General features: G+C 31.3%; 1 long non-coding RNA gene across 1 annotated transcript; it reads left to right on the plus strand.

The window, feature by feature from the left end:
• Window positions 1–1,704: 1,704 nt before the first annotated feature.
• Window positions 1,705–6,899, plus strand: LOC139094221 (uncharacterized). Its single transcript, XR_011544757.1, has 3 exons — window positions 1,705–1,888; window positions 6,757–6,819; window positions 6,880–6,899. It is a non-coding gene; the product is annotated as an uncharacterized lncRNA (long non-coding RNA).
• The last annotated feature ends 410 nt before the right edge of the window (window positions 6,900–7,309 follow it).

Genomic DNA, 7,309 nt, shown 5'->3' on the forward strand with positions numbered 1-7,309 from the left:
TAACATCATTTATTGTGCTTTCAAATTTTTGTAAACAATCAACTTTTAAATGAATATTTTTTCAAAAATACAACAGCTAGAAATATGAAGTAAATACCAAAAATGATCAGATTTTCAATGTTCTACCAGCCAGTATCTAGTAATCAATGGAAAGTTCATGAAATTCTTGACAAAATTCAAAAAAAGTTTTTTTGGTTCACATAGAAATTGAAATTTTTTTCGCTACAAAACATTAAAACTTAAATAATATCAATGCTTGCTGACATTGGCTGAAAGTATTTTGAAAACCTGATCTTTTGGTACTTACTGCATATTTGTAGCTATTGTCGTTTTTAAAAAATATGAATTTTTAAATAGATTGATTACAAAAATTGAAAAAACGAAAAATGATGTTACAGGCCTAAAAAGACAGAACTGCTGCTTCCAATTTTTAGCATTTTATTCATACTAAAGAAACCTGAAAGAGTTTTGGATATTCATCAGTCCAATATTGAATTATGAGCATTAAAAGACAATTTTGTTGTTTCAGTCGTCAATCAAATGCTTATTGGAACTAAGCAGTTCCGTTTTGAAATTCCAACATACTTTTGTCTTATTAAGCAACCTAAATGCTTCCAAATTTTGTTTAATTTGCATGCCAAGTCGCTTTCTTCACAGAAATATTCGCTTCACTGTAGATATGACATTTTCTTCCAGAATCGTTCAATTACTCCTGGCATTATGTTCTGGACTTATATTTTGAAGTGAAGTCTGGGATTATATTTTCTGGGATTAAAACCTAGCACCCTAGGGCAGTGTTGGACAACCTTTTATTTTTTCCCGACACAAACAGTGAATTTAAAATTTAGGCACAGTCACAGTTTTGTACCGCGACAAACAGGTGGACCACTGATCTAGAGCCATCTAAAAGCCCTTAGGCCCTAACAAAACCGGCAGTTGGTGCTTCGTCAGTGATAGATTCAGCTGGTGTCTAGCCAGCAATAGAGGAACATGGTTCTGTAAACCCAGACAATAAGATAAAATTCATCTAAACGTTCAACGAAACACCAAATAAGTACCCAAAAATTCCACCCGAACTTAACGAGCAACCCTTCTAGTCATAAATACACAACTACTTTATATCCATCGTGCATAAAACAACAATGAATATCAACGTATGTGTGAATATCATTAAAGTCATATAAATAAATTAACAAGACACCTAGACAGGTGTATCGAATATCACTTGGTTGTGCATGTATTAGTGACTCAATATTGGAAGTCAATTTTTCAGAAAAATTAATTAGATTTAGAGATATGCTGATAAGATAAAAAGATTTCGGAATGAAATTTTGATAATGAAAAAGCCAAAAAGATTTCAATGACTGGCAAAACAAGATTCTTACAGGATTTTTGCAGAAATCTCATTGTAAACATTCCAATTGGAATATCTTGTAACGTCTTCTGTGAATTTAGTTCCATCTTCTCACTGCCAACAGCGCCACAATTAGCCGATCATATAGAAAAAGTGAAATTTTCATGCTGTGTAACTGTCTGTCTACAGTTTATCTCATCGTCTCCCAATCAACAGCCGTTTTCTCTCACACAAATTCTTCGCTTCTCTCCCAACAAACAATTTCTGTTCCATCTCAACTTACCATTAAAAAAATACAAAAAAATTGTAGCGACTTATTTATTTGTGCAAGTTTTCTTTCTTATGTTTACACGTCTTCAAGCAGTTTTTGATTTAAAAAAATTATATTTATGATTTAAAGAACATTATTTGCCTTATTTTTATCATAAGCAAGACGATAAGTGTCTAGATTTTAAGTTACGATATAGTTTAAGTTAGAATTAGTGAATATAATGACAGAAACAACAAAGAATCTTAAAGGCAAAGTCAAATCGGGTGAGTAACAACAAAAAAAATTGACTTTTAATTGACTTGGACTGACTTACGGACGACGGATGGGAAAAATGTATTTTAATTTAATGAGATTCACCATTGTCTTCCCATCGCATTTCCTTGATCGCTTCTCGTTCTTCTGTGGTTAATTAATATAACTATATAGCTGAGAAATAGTGAGAGTCTGTTTGAACGCATAAAATTCACTTTCTTTTTATGTGAATGTTGTCGCTTAGTGCAATGTTAGGGAAATTTTATCAGATTCATGTCGGATATTGTTAGTGATTTAAGATCTGTTATTGTTGCTTGAGATTCCGAAACTGGATTTCGAATGTTTATGAAATCTGATCAAATTTTATCAGGAAATGGAATTTAAATGACTTAATGCTAATCTTTATTCAATTTAACAGTTCAAGGAAGTTAGGAATGAATATTCTTAGAATTTTATGAATGAAATTAATCTTCATCTGTGGCTGAATGATATATCCCGAAGAGAAACCAGTAATTTTTTTCATATTCAAGTCATACATGTTCATTCATGAAAGTCACGTTCTATGTAATTTCATATCTAATTGAGATGAATATGGATGGATAGCATGCAGCAATAGTAATTAATTAGTTTATTAAAACGGTTTAAATTCCACACGATAGAAACAATTTTTTGACAATGACCTTTGATCTTGGAGAAATGTCAAAGAAACTGGATAAATGGGAGTCAATGAAATGGAAGCTATCATATTCCAATGACATTTTCTTACAAGAACATTTTCTTGACTTCATTGAATGTCTTTTTCTTCTGTTTTTGTCGATTCGCATGAATTGACTTTTAAATTCGTTTTTCGCTCTCTCGCTTTTTTGTTGTGCCTTTAAAAAATGCACAAAAATAAAATAAAATAATGTAATAAAATGAGGAAGTAATCAACTACTTTGTGACAATCGAGAAAATATTATTGTTGTAAATCTTATGGAGCCGTCGTAATCGATTTAGAAATTATTTCTATGAATAATATTTCTCGCATTAATCATCACAACTCTCAGCACATCATAAATAAGATTAAAGTCAAGCTTTTAGACTCGCCAAAATTTCAAACGGATATAGTTGATCTGAATGATGTCGAGAATTAAATTATTTTCAATTATATCTATAGTTTTTCTTTACGTTACGTGCCTTCGAGTGACCACACAAAAGAAATTTGTTCTTTATGAATATTTTTATGGAAGTTTTTTGTAGATTCAGAATATGAATAATGCATTTGGAATATTAATAGCTCGGGCTAGTTAGCATATTATTTACAATTTACTTAGTTCCCTTTCATTTGAAACGCAGAGAAATTTTCTTCTATTGTGAGGAATGAAAAATGAAGAAAACAGGAATTTTATGAAGAATTTTAACGATTTTTCAGAGTGAAGCAAAAGTTTCCATAAGTTTGCATCAAATGAAGCAAAGATAACAATTAACTTGTGCCAAATGAGGCAAAAATTTCTATTCATTTGCATCAATTGAAGCTAAATATGCAATTAATTTTCATCGATTGAAGCAAATGAAGCTTAAAATTGCATCAACTGAAACAAAAGACGCATAAATATGCATCAATTGAAGCAGAACTTACATAAAATTGAATTAATTAAAGCAGCAATATAAATTATTCATTCCTGATTTTGCATCGATGACGCTAAAGATTTGTGAAATCTCAAATGTTTAAAATGAAGCAAAAATTTAAAAAAATGCCGTTAATTTCTAAAACCTTAAAGGAAATTAATTAAAGTTTTAATGATACAAAACTCATCAAGATCTAAAATTTCATTTTCAAATAATCATTATATAAGCAGCTCATTATTAATAAAATCAACTAAAATATTTTCACGGCTATTCCCACATTTAATGACGGAATATTACACCAGTTAATCAAAGTTCATCATCACATTGAACAGAATTGAAGGAAAAAATCAAATTAAAAGCAATTTAGATTTTTTACAACCGATTTGTTTGCCATTCTAAAAACTATTCTTAATGCCGTGACTATAAATGTATGAATAAATTAACGAGAATGACCCAAAAAAGAATGGATAAAATTTAATTAAGCATTTAAGTTTATCATCTTGACCATTTACGAGTATTGTATGAAGCAAAAGTGATTCATTCATTCAATAAAAATTTACACATTTATCATTCATTGAAAGTTTGTGCACGAAAAGAAGTAAAATACAAGTTCAACGCACTTTTTTGCCATGAAATAAATATTTTTTAATCAAATTTCTTCTTCATATTTTGTTATGGAAAAAAGAGTATTCATGCGGAGTTGCTACTTCAAAAAATTTTCACCGTAATTGTTCTGCCATAAATTTCGACAGTTGAGTAATCGACATGCCGTGATTTAAATATTTTTCTGGTGTGAATGAAACATTTTTTTATGTCTGCGACCAGACAAGAGAATTTCACCCAAATTCATAATAAAATGTGAAATATGTACAGCTACAGGCTTTGTCATAACACCCGTTAATTTATGCATATTCGTGAATAACGCAAAAGATTTTAATCAGTCTATTAAATCAACACTAGATTCTCCTCATGACTTATTATGCTCACGTGACTGGAAAGACTGAAAATTAGTTCACTGTGTCATCCCAAAACGAATGATACAACTCAGCAGTCTTAATTGTTCCATGCAAATGTATTCAAATCTGCTTGCTCTAATTTATTAAAGCATGAACAAGCCTTTCTTTATGCGATATCGTTATCACTTACAAGCTTTACAACTTCTTTATCATAAACATATACGATAATGACATGGAAGTTGTAGAATTCTGTACAATTGTCATGGTTTCGTAAGTTTTATAAATAGAATTAAAGTTAAATGTTTTTAATTGTAACATGTTGACTTGAAAGTTGTTGTGAAATTAAGCAAACAAACTGCATACAGAATGAAAAATTGAAAGGTTTTTGGGAATAACATTCAGTCTAAATATTTGAGTTTTGGAGCTAACATGTTAAACAAGCTGCTCCAAACAATGTGGTTTTAACGCTAGATTAAGATCAGTAACATGCCCGAGAAGCATTTTGTGGTAAATTTCACTTTTTCTATCAAAATAGCAGCAGTCACTTTGAATTCAATGCGGACATCTAGCGACTACATCGTGCTGCTCAAGAGAATTAGTGCTTAAAAATTCTTAAGCAACAATTAAAAACTCTACATTCATCTTGATCTGCAATGTCTTGCACTTATACTTTGCACAGAAAAATATGCAGTCATAGCATTTCATTGCTACAAGGTTACTGCAATTTTCTAAAACCTTGAAACATTTTCTTTCTTGCAAATCTAATAAAGTAGTGTCGGTAATTTTTGAAAGACAATTTTATTCATGAGTCATGACAATTGCTGAGGCTATTTAACCTTCATTCTTGCTTCTTAGGGCTTCTTGAGTACGGAGAAATTGACAAGTCTTGATGATGTAGTTTGAATTACCATAGTAATCAGACTGTTGAAAAGTTTATTTTAATTGACTTACTCTAAACAAATTGAAGATAATTATTGTCGAAGAAGGTTTGACCCTAATCGCATCTTCTTGGCTACATAGCTGCTAAGAACATGCTTGAAGCCTAATTTGTAACAATTAATATTGAATCTGGTTTATTACCAAAACTAGAATCATGCTTTTGAACCCTTTTGACAATAACAAAAACATCCAAATTCAAGCTATGCCAACTATTTGATTCGTGACTTGATACTGTTTTTGTATTCGTGATTAAATTTATTTTCGTGCAAATTTGTAATTGCTGATTAAATAAATTTAAATTGAATTTTTTATGACTAATGTAAAATTGACTTGAGAATTTAAAGGAAATAGGAAATGTCAATATGATGCAACCGGGATTGATGACTTTATATTTCAATTTAAAGAAAAGTTTTTTAATTAATCAGCACATTTTGAAGCTAGCAAGAACATTAATTGATTCACATCCAGCAAATGTGCGAATTTTAACTTTCAAAAAACCTTTCGACACATTGCTTATTACACTTCAAAAAAATAATTTAAAGTCAAGTAGCTCGTGAGAAACAGAATTGGAGGAATTTAACGATCGTCGATCACCATTCGTTGTCATAAAATACAATTTATCGATAAATAGCAATACCGTGAATGTTATTGACTTTGTAGATAGATATTAAGTTTGTAAGGAAAGCAATGTGCTCGATTTTATGGCATTAACATTTTTTCGAGTGTTAGGTAGGCGTCGAATTTCAGCAATTTACCTTTCATGTATGTAGATAGTGTTGAACATAAGATATTGCTATCTTGCTAGACACTTAATGACTAGATTGCTATTTTTGACAAAAATTAGAGCAAATTAAATGCATAAAATTCATTCCGCGACACTCTAATTACCATCCCAAAAAACTCTACATCCAACAAAGTATTTTTACCGATTTTTCATTGTCACTTTCGTTTTGCATCTGCCAAAAAACCGTCAGCAAAACATACATACGCATACATCTGCTTAACAGATAAAACCACATTTCTCTTTTTATATTTCTTCATATATCCAAGTCAGTCGTGTGGTAGAAGCCGTAATAAAAAAGAATATGCATACACATAGTTCCGATAAATACTTTTCTTCATGAATGAATCAACTTTCCATTTAAAAGTCGCAGTAATCATCAGCAATAAATTTCCTTAACAGTAAAAAAATGATCACCTTGTGTGGAAAACCGCCGATTAACAATGTTGTTGACCATGAAATTCTCTTCTCGCTCTCTTCTCTCCCCATGTGTTTAGTGAGAATATGCGCATTTCTAAAACTCATGTCACATGAATGAGAAGATTTTTATCTGAGAGAATCGATTTGAATGAAAAATTTTTTCTTTCCATTTCAGTTTGTCAGGAGTGGCTCGTGAGGGAGGATAACGCACTTGCTTATCAATTGCAAAATCAAGAAAGTAAATATACAAAAAAATTGACATTTTTTGACAAATTTTTAAGTTTTTAACTCTTTTTAGTCCTCGAGCACTACAAAGGGGAACCGATACCGCAATCAAATTGTCCGTGAGGATTTTCCTAGAGCTTTTATCCGAGCAAATCAGGGAGAAAGAAGATGCTGAACGCCAGGCAATGCTCTATCATCAAATGATAGAGGAGCAGGAGCAAGCAGATGCAGTTGTAGCACGTGAATATGCAGATCGATTAAGACGAGAGGCTGAAATTGAAAGAAATACACAGCAAGAGAAAAGTGAAATGTTGGCAAGAAAATATTTGCAGCAACAAAATATTCAAGCAAGACCAAAAGGTGAAGAACCAGCAGTTCCAATCCCACCACGACCAAATCAACCGAAACCCTCAACAATAACAAATATCTCGCCCATCACCCGATACATCTCCTCAATTGCTTATGTATGCTCTTTGGACTTTATGCCACCAGATCCACAAAGA

This window comes from Chironomus tepperi, unplaced genomic scaffold, assembly GCF_022539635.2.
Source record: "Chironomus tepperi strain 1889 unplaced genomic scaffold, CSIRO-AGI_Ctep_v1 contig_352, whole genome shotgun sequence".
Classification (NCBI taxonomy): Eukaryota; Metazoa; Arthropoda; class Insecta; order Diptera; family Chironomidae; genus Chironomus; species Chironomus tepperi.